A 13,218-nucleotide genomic window follows, 5' to 3' on the forward strand; every position below is an offset into this window, starting at 1 on the left:
GTGATGGGGGTCGCCGTCACACAAACATTGAGAACCACTGCTCTAAGCGGTGTACACCAGTAAGCAATGTATATATATATTTACATTGCCCCCAACAATCTGGGTCCTCATTTTACCTACCTCGGAAGGATGGAAGGCTGAGTCAACCTTGAGCCGGTGAGATTTGAACCGCTGACCTGCTGAACACAGTCAGCTAAAGTGGCCTGCAGTACTGCACTCTAACTGCTACGCCACCTAGTTAGAATGTTTTCTTCATGAACCTCTAGAATAGAATGGAGTGGAGTGGAGTGGAGTGGAATGGAATAGAATAGAATAGAATAGAATAGAATAGAATAGAATAGAATAGAATAGAATAGAATAGAATAGAATAGAATAGAACCTTGGAGATCTTCTAGTCCAACCCCCCACTCAGGCAGGAAACTCTCCACCATTTCAGATAAATGTTTGTCCAGTCTCTTCTTAAAAACTTCCAGTGTTGGAGCATTCACAGCTTCTGGAGGCAAGTTGTTCCACTGATTAATTGTTCTAACTATCAGGAAATTTCTCCTTGGTTCTAGATTGCTTCTCTCCTTGATTAGTTTCCATCCATCACATCTTGTCCTGCCTTCAGGTGTTTTGGAGAATAGCTTGGCTCCCTCTTCTTTATGGCAATCTCTGGGATACTGGAACACTTGCTATCATGTTACCACAGTGGTGGGATTCAGTCAGTTCACACCAGTTCGGCAGAACCAGTAGCTAATTTTTTGTTGCCCAGGCCCAGAATGGACTTCCAAAAGTGGCATCCAGACAGAGAACCAGTTGTTCACATATTTGAATCCCACCACTGTGTCACCCCTAGTTCTTTTCTCTTTGTAGAAGCTGGGATTCTTCCTTGTATCATACCTGCCCAGCAGAACAATGTATTTCTTCTTTGTTAATACATTGGATGACTTAGACCTTTCTAATTCTCATTTAAAAGAAATCAACAAAACTTTCTGAAGCCCACTGAAAGAATTAGGAAGCAGATGCTATGCTAGATCCATGCAACAGAGCTTTGAAGTTCTTATGTTTTCCTGTCTGAAGCTTAGCTCTGTTAGCAGAAATGCCAGCAGATCTCAGCTAATTTTTCAAGTGGATTTTTCTTACTGAAATTCTTCATCCACTTGATATTTCCAGAACAGAAGCACGTGTACACTCTCTCTTGAAAGTTCTTAGGGATATCTTGCTTTCTGAAAACTATTCACACAACTAGATCTTTGTTTAAAATGTCTTAGCTTAGACGTCTGGCTATGTATGAATTGCAAACAGAGTAGTTATGGATTATTGCCAATAATAGCTGCAGCCACATCCTTTTTTAAATCTCTCTATTGCTCCCAGTGGATGGTATGATGCACAATACAATCTATATTACCCATTTGTTGGATGGATCCTCATGCAGTACAGATAGAATTGATAGCAATATCACTCCTACTAATTGTTGATTTCCAAACTTTACTATGATTTGATTAATGTTAATTCAACAGTATTCTATTTAGGCACAGTGAATTAACTGATTCTGTTCTTAAGAACAGCTTCATCTGCAAAGTTTATTCTCCATATCGACCTTAATTTAAGATAAGAGCAAAAAAACCGCACAATAAGTTTGGAATAAGAAACTTTGAATGAATTCAACATACAACACTAAAATTTTGAGTTCTTCTGTTGTGTTTGAATAGCAATAGTACTTAGACTTATATACCACTTCATAATGCTTTACAACACTTTCTAAGTGGTTTACAGAGTCAACATTTTGCCCCAAACAATCTGGTTTTTCATTTTACCAACCTTGGAAGGATAGAAGCCTGAGTCAATCTTGAGCCAGTCAGGATCGAACTATGGCAGTGGGCAGAGTTAGCATGCAATAATCCATTCTAACCACAGAGCCACAATGGCTGCTAACATAATAAAACTGAGACATTGTACAAAGAGATCTTTTACTGAATAAACCACAATCAGATCACAGCATTGTGAAATTATGGTGCAAAAACTACAATTAAGAGGTTACAAAGAATTCATTCAAGCCAAACAAAATAAGCCATATTAGGTTTAGCATATTGCATACATATGGTCTAAGTAATCAAGATTCAGCAACAAAAAAATCAATACAACTTTATTTTATGTGGCCTTAACCCTGTATATGGAAAATATTTCATTATTAGCACTCATTTAATTATAATCTTATTACATTTTATAATTAGTTTTGAACAAGTTACCATTTCCGTGTATAAAATACTGTTTCACCACTAGAGGTCAGCAGAGAAATAAAGAAATGTAACTAGTTAGGATCGTTTGATTATTATCAACCATATTTTTATAGTCCAGATCTGGTAGTACTAACAAAACTCTGTTATATTTTATCACAGCTACTGTACCATCACTACTACCATGAATCCATGCCATCATATTTATGACATTCCATAAATATCCTCACCTCTGACTGTCACAGTTGCCCACAGTTTGGCTAGTGTTCTTTTCCACTGCTGAGATAAAGCAAACACTTGGGGCTTCACTGGCATTCTGCCTGCTAAGCTTAGGGTCATTTTGGGGGGGAGGGATTTTGTGTGCTGTAAAAGAAAAAAAAAAACACCCTCATATCATCCAGGAAAAAAAAGGGAACACAAGTAGTCCTCAGCTAAAAAATATTCGTTTAGCAACTGTTCAAAAATACAGTGGAACTGAAAAAATGACTTTCAACAGGTCCTCACACTGTACAGTATCCACAGTCATGCAATCAAAATTCAGATGTTCACAAATACCAGCATGTATTTATGATGGTTGCAGCATCCTGGAGATAGTATTCGCTATCTGTGACTTTCTGACAAGCAAAGTCAATGAGAATCACAACAATCCTGTGATTCATTTAACAATTGCAGTGATCCACATGACAAAAAAAGATTGTAAAATCGTAAATTTAGGACTATGTGTAGCAGCAAGGCACCACAGCTTCTTGACTTCATGAATGAGAGAGGAAATCACAGGGAGAGGAAGAAATACTCTTTGTAGCTTTAATCTGATCCTACAATCAACGTAAAATAGCCCTATGGTATTGTTACGATATGGGGGCAAGGCACCCCATTTTTAGTTGGTATATTCTTTGTATGTAGAAGTTGGCCTTTTTGCCTACCAAAAGCACATCTCGTCTCTAAATAATATTGTATTTTCTGATGTAACTAGTTCTCCAGCAGAACTGCAGAGCATGCTGTTAGGAGTCATTCACAATCACTATTATATAAGGAATCCCATAAAGATTCACTTCAAAGCAGCAGGAGACAAAAAATATTTGAAATGAAAATCTTGGCTTGATATCATACAGCATTAGACAAGTCATTATGAGCATGGAACTTTTCTTCACAGAAAATATTCAAAAGAGATGACCAGCAATGGTATGAATAAGTATATGCCTGGTGAGCTCATAATCATGCATAAGGAGATTTAAAGCAGGGGTGTCAAACTCACAATGTCATGTGACATATCATGACTTTTTTTCCATTGCTGGCAATGGGGTGAGCGCGGTTTCGCTATGATGCATCCGCCCCGTGGGCCAGCAGTTTGACACCCCCAATATAAAGGATGCAAAATCAACCTCACTATTTATTTTCTTACAGGCAATTATCTTCCTGAATATGCCTTTTGGAAATAGCTACCTAAGAGAAAGAGAACAACTTTTCCCCCCCAAATAGGATCATGAAGTCAGAGTAATATTGGCAGATAATTTTGAATATATTTACACAACCTAAGACCCTACAAATGTTATGGGCTGAAACTCCAGACCCCAAATCATGACAAATAGATATTTTTAAAGCTTAAAATATGCCGTCAGTATGCCGCTGACTTTCATGCTCAAAAGCACTGGTAATCTCCACAAAACATTGCCCTCCAAATTTCATGAGATCTGCTTGTCAGGTATTCATCTAGAACAGTGTTTCTCCATCCACTGATGATAATACCCAGCCAAGTAATGAAACCACTTGTTTAGCATCAATTTTCCTTTTTCTTTGTTCCAAGCAGCATATAGCAAATAAAAATCATTGTTATGATTTTATAGCAAAATCATTTTGTTATACTGTGTCTGCAAATGAAGCTCTCAGTGGTGTTTGGCAGTTTGGATGTTAAAAGGCCGTTCTTATTACTTGGATCGCTCAAGTGGAAATTATCTCATCTTCTGCTTTGTATATGTGTATGAATATGAAGTAGGAGGGAGAGAGGGTGGTTTAGAAAGAAAGACCTTCCCCAGTTTGGGTTTCATTTCCACCAAGAACTGGTTCATATTCCAAGAATTGGTTCATATTTGTAGGATCTTAGGTTGTATAAATATATGTAGTGATCCATAGCCAATATTTTCCAAGTTTCTGGTGAGTCAGCTACATCTTCTATGGAATATGCTTACTTCTAAATAGCCATGTATATTGTTAAGTTATATCTACTGTTCTGATAAATAAGTATCTCTGTTATTCTCAGAATCTTAACCAGAAAATGATATGAATTTTTCATATTTCATTTGAAAAAATTCCAAAAACTTCATTTAAGCATGTTATACTTTAGATCACAACTTACAGTAAATTGTTTTTAACGATATATTTTATCAATATCAATAATATTTCATTTTGTTTCTATACTATAGCCTTTTCCACAAGCTTTGTATTTAATGCATAATTATAAATGATTCTTATTATTATCATTTAGATTTATGGTGGCTACCTATTCCAAAATGCTCTGGTGGTTTACTACATATTAATAATGTATTTAAAACAATGAAATAACTTTAAATTATTAAAGTTATAATAAAATGGCAAAGAAAAGTAAAAGAAACATATAACCATTTAAAGTTTTAAAAGATTCAGGAAATTTATTCTTAGAACAAATAAAGTTTGCACTTGCAATAATTATTAGTTTTTAATTATATATGCAAATGATTGACATGTAGCTAATTATTATATCATAAAAAAATTAATTATTTTATTATTATCACCCAAAGACCTCATAGCAACCCACATGATCTCCGCTTGACTTCAGAACAGCACTGGGAAGCAATTTAGCAAATCCAAACATCGCCTGCTAAGGGGACGTTTGAACCTTTGGCTTAATTCCTAATCAGCCTAACATCATCATTGTATGCTAGATAATTCCCTCCTGAGAGTTGAATTGATTGACTGCAAAATAGGCTAAAATTTAAACACTCATTATTTGCCCCCTCTGTGCTGTATGGCTCATGATTACAAATGAATAAAAATTCATCATTGCAGTGAATGTAGAATCTGTTTTAGTTTCCTAATCAAAACTAAGTTGGCATAAGATTTTATAAAAATCATTCCCCCCCCCCATCTTTCAGGTACAAAAATAATTCATTTGTTCTCTCAGAAATCTGCCCGTATCTTTTGATCAATTCAGCCAATATCTGTAGATTACAAAACCCTTCAAAATTTGTTCATTTCCTAAGTTTTTCACTTTGATGATCAAGTTTTTCTAGTCAGAAAATAAGAAAATAAAAATATTAGGGATGAAATGCACAATACCTCAATCACTAATAAAAGAACTTCTTCAAGTCTTCTGTTTAAATGGAAAAGTGGCTTTAAACTGTTCTGTTTCATTGGGTATCCAAACAGATACTTTATCAAACATTATACAAAAACTGAGATTTTCTTGTTTCATATCTCCTGAGTTTACACAACTCACAACACATGTCAAAACGAATCTTGGATTTCTCTTTTCCTGTGAACCAAGGAGAGGTATATTTTCAAGCTACTATCAATTAGGTTAACATACACATATTCTTGCCATTTTTAACTTATGGCAAGTTAAATGATTGCTTATACTAATACATTTATTTAGAGTCCTAGAACAGCACCTTGTTAAGTAGGCCATTTGGCAAACAGCAACAGCCAAACTGACTAGGTCCACTGCAGTATATCTGACTTGTAATTATATTTTTACATCCCAAGGCAGCCTTGTTTTTCTTTCTTTCTTTAGTGTTTTCAGGCTCATATTTCAAATCCTGGATCAAACTGTTCAAGTAATGATATCCCTATGTGGATGTTTGCTCTTTGCTTCTTCGGCTTTAAAATAACTATTTATAGTGTGTAGATCTGAAAAGAATTTTCCATTCTTTTTTGTTTTGGATTTTTCAAGTAAAAAAAAAGGCGTCAGAACTGCCAAACTGCCTGTAGTCACGTTGACTTTTTCTATCTATCTTTTTTTGTAACATCATCTGAGACTTTTATAAATATTCTTTCTCAGAAACAGATTATTAAAAAAAAACCCATGTTCCAGAAATAGTAAAAAAAAAAAAAAAAAAGCCTTCCCTTCTAATGATATAGTGAAATAAGTGTTCCATGGGTATCTTTTGATTCCAGTACTTGTCTTTATTTTTCTTTCATCATAGGGAAACTAGTCCTTCTTGCCCTACTTTCACCTTGATTAAAAGTGAACCCTTTGGAACTTTAGTTTTTATTTCACTTTCCTTCTAGAGAACAACAACAACTTTATTGTCACTTTAAATGTACACCAATCGGCATATATCAAAATGAAATTTCGTTGCATATAGCTCTCAAAGGGTCACCACATCCAATATATATTCCTTGTTCATGGCCAGCTCAAGTTTCAGAATGTCCATTTTAGTCTCTAGGGAGAGAATGATGGCAAACAGGACAGATGGAAACGGAGCTCCATGTGGATTAGCCCTCATATTAGCTTGTATTCCTGCAGGACAACTTCACTTCCTTTCCTTTTTCTGATTCTGTCTCTTCCATCTTTTCCTTAAAGGGACCTCACTCCTTTTTGCCCCTGGAGCACGCTGCCGCCACCTCCAACTCCTCCAAAAGCCTATGAAGTCTATGAATTTACATGTATTTGATTCTTTAAAATTTGTATTAATTTGAGTGAGCATATTCTTCTACCTTAGCTCAGTCAGAGGCAAATTAAATCTGCTTTGTTATTTTTTTTTCCAAATTCTTATTCAAAAAAACTATTGGGGGCAATTTCATATGGTCTTTGCTTTTATTTTATATAGCTTTACATCTACAGCAATGATAAATTTAAAATTCAGTATATATATATAAAGTCAAATGGTGCATAGTAAGCATGAGTTTATTGCATAGCTGCATTTTTCCAGGGGTGATTCATGTCACTGTAATTAGGTTGCTTATTATTATTATTAGCAATAGTAGTATTGATAGTTGCACACCAAATAATTGCAGTACAATTCACTGAACATTTTCATGATATCTCATAATTTATGCTATACTTTACACACTAGCAAACTGCACCAGGTCTTAAACATCCTATTCTTAGATGCAAGAAAACAGGATCATTAGTAAAGTTGCAGCATACAAGATGTTTTCAAACATATAAACAAGAATCTGGTCAACTAATGGTCAGCACTAAAATAGCACAAGATAGGATCAACAGAATTCAAGGGAGGGGCAGGACTTAGATGATTTGTGGCAATTGAAGGACTCTAAACTGATGATGTGTTTCACTCCTCCCCCCAGTTCTGCCTGCTTTTTTCTTACACATATTAAACCATAAGGTGTTTTCTTTATTTTTGGGTCTGCATACTAATATTGTGCGCTGAAAACCAGGGTTTATTGCTTAGTATAGCTGTAAATATAAATCTTAACAGAATAACAGAGTTAGAAGGGATCTTGGAGGTCTTCTAGTCAAATGCTGTGTTCAAGAAGACCCTATATCATTCCAGACAAGTGGCTGTCCAATCTTGTAAGGACCCACTTCAACTAATCACCCAAGAAAGCAGAACTCTTGAAACAGGCATTGTCTCAAAAGGATACTTTTATTAGGGGTCAGTGACAGTAGGGAAGTGAAGGCGAGATCTGGGGAAAACCTGCGCAAACAGTATAATTAAGCTAGCAATATTCCTCCTCCCACCAAAGTCATAATGTCCATTTGAAATCCAGCCAATCCACAGGTGGCACGAAATATGGCTGGTTGGTACAGTTGGCCCGCATCTCAAGATCTTCTCCAGCTTTCGTTTCTCTGTAACCGTCTCCCTGATAAGGAGACACATTCCTTTCTCAAGATGATAGAGGCAGGAGAGGGAAAGTAGAAAGCGAAAGTGATCCCAAGCGAAAGCATGCTCCCCCCTCCCCAGCTTCTATCCATGCAACATTACGCATGCACGAAGAAGATCTGTGCCCACGTTGCTCTATCACAGTGGTTCTCAACCTTTTTAATGCCGTGACCCCCAACTGGTCGTACGTTGAGGACTACCCAACTGGTCATAAGTCAAGGACTCCCCAACCAGTCGTAAGTCAAGGACTTTCCCTGCCCAGGAGCGCTGCGCATGCGTGGTGCCGACCCCTGCACCGGCCGAGGCGTAGCTGGCAAGGGGCAGAGACGGAGCAGGCCGACTACTGGCTGGGCCACCAGCTGGCCCAGCCCAAGGGAGGTAAGGCACCCGCCAGGCCCCACGCGCGCCAGCAACCCTCCCTGCGCCCGCCAGCCTCTCACGTCCCACCCATGGCCCTCTTTTACTTACATTTTTAGTAGTTGCTCAGCAGGGAGGCGTGGAAACTTCCAGACAGCTCGCCTTCGCTGCAGACAACTTGCAGCACCGTTTGCAGACTGGGGCTTTTGGACAACTTGCAGCACCGTTTGCAGACTGGGGCTTCAGCAGGGCAGAGACAGCCTGGACAATTCCTATTGGCTTTTGAAAGCCAATAGAATTAGACTCTATTCAAGAGAGTCTATTCTATTGGCTTTCAAAAGCCAATAGAATAAAAGGGAGTAGCACAGCTAAGGAAAAGGGGGAAAAAATGGCGGACTGTGTTGTTTGGCGACCCCCGTGAAATGGTCGTTCGACCCTAAATGAGGTCGCGACCCACAGGTTGAGAACCGCTGCTCTATCAGAAAAAGTAGCAGTGACAGCAAAAGAAGAAAGAAACTGGCAAGGCAAATCGCATAAAATGTACAATGCATTAGGAATCCATCCCTTCAGGGAGGATTTTTATGTTTGGTATTGCAGCTGTTTGATCTGTAGCAGCACTTCCTCCCCTCCTCACCTCTTATGTCCCCCCCCCCCCATAATATCTTTTGAGAATGTTCGAGTGGTCACTCTGGCTCTGGAAGGTGCAGGGGAAACAATGAGGTTTGGGGACTTGACAAATCTCTTCTTAAAAGCCTTCAGTGAGGGAGCACCCACAACTTCGGAAGGCAAATTGTTCCACTGTTTAATTGTTCTCACTATTATGAAATTTCTCTTTAGTTCTAGGTTGTTTCTTTCCATCCATTACATTATTTCTTGTCTTGCCTTCTGGTGCTTTAGAAAATAGATTGACCACCCTCTTCTTTGTGACAGCCCCTCAAATATTGGAACACTGCTATCATTTCACCCCCTAATCACCCCCTGGGATTCAGCAGGTTCGCATCACTTCGGCAGAACCGGTAGCTAATTCATTGTTGCCCAGGCCCAGAATGGACTTCCAGAAGCGGCATCCACACAGAGAACTGGTTGTTCACATATTAGAATCTCACCACTGCCCCTAATACTTCTTTTCACTAGACTAGACATATCCAATTCCTGCAAATGTTCTACATATGTTTTAGCCTCCAGTCCCCTAATCATCTTTGTTACTCTTTTCTGCACTCTTTCCAGAGTCTCTACATCTTTTTTATAATATAGTAACCAAAATTGGAAGCAGTATTCTAAGTATATATACTCAGGCTTTATAAAGCGGTACTAATACTTCATGTGATCTTGATTTTATCCCTCTGTTTATACAACCATGGATTGTATTAGCTTTTTTGACTGCTGCCGCACATTGCTGGCTCAGATTTAAGTGATTGTCCAATAGGACTCCAAGATCCCTCTCACAGTTACTGCTGTTGCACCAGGTTTCTCCTAATATGTGCCTGTAAATTTGGTTTTTCTTGCCTAAGTGTAAAACCTTACTTCAACTGTTGTTTATTCAACCACTATACATAGTTAGGAAGCTTGTACAGTATAATTTGTGAACTTAATATCCTGTTTAGCTGTAAATTAATTTGTAATTATAGTATAATTATAAATCAGATATAATTTTAGAAGAATGAAAGTAATTATCCCTGGAGAATAAAGAATTAACTAAGTAATAATTCACTAGAAAAAGGGAAGTGACATTCCTCAAGGTTAAGAGCTATTACAAACAAGACATTTGTAGATATATGAATGAAATTTTGATAATAAGCTATTCTCTTTGCATTTCATTATAATTCCATGATGTCTTGAAATTAATGCTCATTTTATCTAATATTATTATTCTTCTAATTTTATAAGATAACATATATATATTCCTGGGTACATACATTTCAATAAAAAGGAGATCACCAGGAGATAAAACAACACGGTTTTTAATAAATAGGACCAAGCTTTCGATGGCTAGGGATCTGCTATCATCATCAGGGTATAGACCAGCCATTGAGGAGACCTGCTTATAAACCTAGCCGCGCCTGCATTCTGCGCATGGACCTCGTAACGGGTCCCAGCCGACTGACTCTTACCTCACTTACAGCATTAGATAATTCCTTCTTTTGGCTCTTGCTTACATCCACATAGCCACCCACCTCCCCTTTCTCTTTAATTCTCAAGTCATGAAGGCAGCGTGTATTTCCCAAAGTTAAAGTACCCTCCGCGCTATCAAGTTGTTTCTTCTTCCTATGTTCCTCGGAACATTTCTCTCTTTCACTCCTCCAGTGCACATTATACTCATTTGCATTTATGTTGTCACGATATTCCATGCCGGGGATTCCAGCGACCCTCGATGCTATAATGGTACAAATCAGAGTTTTTCCTTCCATAACTAAAGCAGATTATTAAGATTGGATTGCTGGTTAATGATATCGTGCTCATAAACATTATGTCAAAACCTTAAGATGCTTAGCCAATGACTTAAGTAAGGATTACAAGTAGGGAAACACAATTACAATCGTTCTCTAGACCAGTGGTTCTTAACCTGGGCGATATCGCCCCCCAGGGGGGCAATTTCATTTTTCAGGGGGGCGATGGAATGAAAAGGGGCGACATGGGGGGCGAAGGAACGAAAAGGGGGCAATATGGGGGCAATGGAGCAAGAAGTTTTGGGGACATTTTTGAGCCTGCCCCTGTGGCTCCGAGCCTCCTCCGCCATTTGGAGAGAGAGATAGAGAGAGAGAGGCACCTCTCTCTGATGCGGATTTGCCCCCTCACAGGTTGGCCCTGAGCCCGGATGCCCCGCCTCCTGGGACAAGCACAGCCTGGCTGGCCCTGTACCAGGTGCACGTGGCAGGGGACTGCGCAGGGGATCCCCAGGATCCCCGCTGGGAGCAGCCCACCAGAGCCTCAGCCTAGCGGGCCAGCCTTCCTGCAAGCCGCGGCCCTGAGGGAGAGCTGCCCCTGTGATCCCCAGCCATGGGCTGTTGGCCCAGCTGGGCGGGAAGATGCGCCAGAGTCCTGGCTGCTTTGAGAGGTGAGTAGAAGATGGGGGGGAGAGAAAGGGAGGGGGAGGCATTTTCCAACCAGACCCGTGGGAGTTCCTCCTCCTGGGGTCCAGCGCCGGCTTCCTTGCCCTCCTCCTCCTCCCCTTCTTCCTCCTGTTGCCCCCCAGGCAGCAGTCCTGGCTGGGGTGGTGGCCGGCGGGGGCATCGCTCCCTGGGCGATGCTGGTGGGTCGCGGATGGACGGGAGCGTCGTGCGTTGTAGAGCGGCCCCAGCTCCTCCAGCAACTGATGGGGGTGTTCTGCAGATGCCCTGCGAGTTAAGCCCGGGGACGCTGGCAGCGTGAGGGGAAGCTTGGCGATGCAGCCAACGGCCAATGGGCGGGGCATTCTGCAGATGCCCCGTGGCCCCGATTTGAGCTCAGGGATGCCAGCGGCACGTGGGACGGCCTGCCAATGTGACCGTGAGCCAGGGCATCCCTGCAGGCCCGGCGGGCAGCGAAGCTGGGTGCCTCCAGCAGCGACGGGGTCTTCTGCTGCCTCCTGCCCCCCCCTCCCCGCCCCTTCGGTGCCCTCTGCCTTTCATTCTCTCTCTCTCTCTCTCTCTCTCTCTCTCTTTCTCCTCACCTGGAGAAAGAAGGGGGAGGGAGGGAGAGGAAAGAGAGAAAGAGAGAGGGAGAGGGGAAAGAGAAAAAAAGAGAGAAAGAGAGGAAAGAGAGAGGAAGTGCAAGTGCCTCTATCTCCCCCTCTCTCTTCTCACCTGGAGAAAGAAGGGGGAGGGAGGGAGAGGAAAGAGAGAAAGAGAGAGGGAGAGGGGAAAGAGAAAAAGAGAGAGAAAGAGAGAGAAAGCGCAAGTGCCTCTCTCCTCTCTCTCCTCACCTGAAGAAAGAAGGGGGAGGGAGGGAAAGGAAAGACAGAGGGAGAGGGGAAAGAGAAAAAGAGAGAGAAAGAGAGAGAGGAAGTGCAAGTGCCTCTCCCCCCCCCTCTCTCTCACACACACTAAGTGGGGGAAGAGGACTGGCAGACCAAGGGCAGAAAGAGGGAGGGAGGGAGAGAGAGAGAGAGGGAGGGAGGGAGGGAGGGAGAGAGAGAGAGAGAGACCCTTTTGACATTTAAATGAAGATAACACTGAAGATATATATATAATAAAGGCAAAAAAGGATATATGCAGTGTTATCTTCATTTTAGATGTCAAAAGGGTTTTGCGGCTCCCAGTGTTTTGTTTTTAGTGGGAAACGGGTCCAAATGGCTCTTTGAATGTTTTGTGTTGCTTACCCCTGCTCTACCCAGTGATGGAGGGGGGACTGCTTCTTTCGAAACATCGCATGCTGTTTTGTGTGTCTCTTTGTATTGTACTTTTTTAGCATGCACTCGAGTTCGATATTATATTTTCTTTGTGACTTTTTAATCCTTTTTACAGTGTGCGTGACTATATATACTTTCCTCGAATCTTAATTTAGTTTCAGAATTTTCGTCTTGAAATTCTTAGTTCCTGCATTGCGGTTTGTTCTTATGCCCTTTTTATATTTCTTTTTGCATCTTAAATTTCACTTATAATTCAATCATTAAATGTTAGTGTTTTTCTTTTCGGGCATTTCACTTTCTTGCAGTTGAATTTTGTTTTCAATGGTCATTACATTTAAGTGTCTTGAATAAATAAGATAATAATGAAATACATGTATCACGAAGTTTGGGAATAAAGTGACGGGTGGCACCAAAAATTTTCACACAGTTGAGATATGGGAAAAAGACTGGAAATAAATTATTTGCATCATATGTCCTGATGACAATTTTAAAG

Source organism: Crotalus tigris, unplaced genomic scaffold, assembly GCF_016545835.1.
Source record: "Crotalus tigris isolate CLP2741 ecotype Arizona unplaced genomic scaffold, ASM1654583v1 scf7180000024451.546054, whole genome shotgun sequence".
Taxonomy (NCBI): domain Eukaryota; kingdom Metazoa; phylum Chordata; class Lepidosauria; order Squamata; family Viperidae; genus Crotalus; species Crotalus tigris.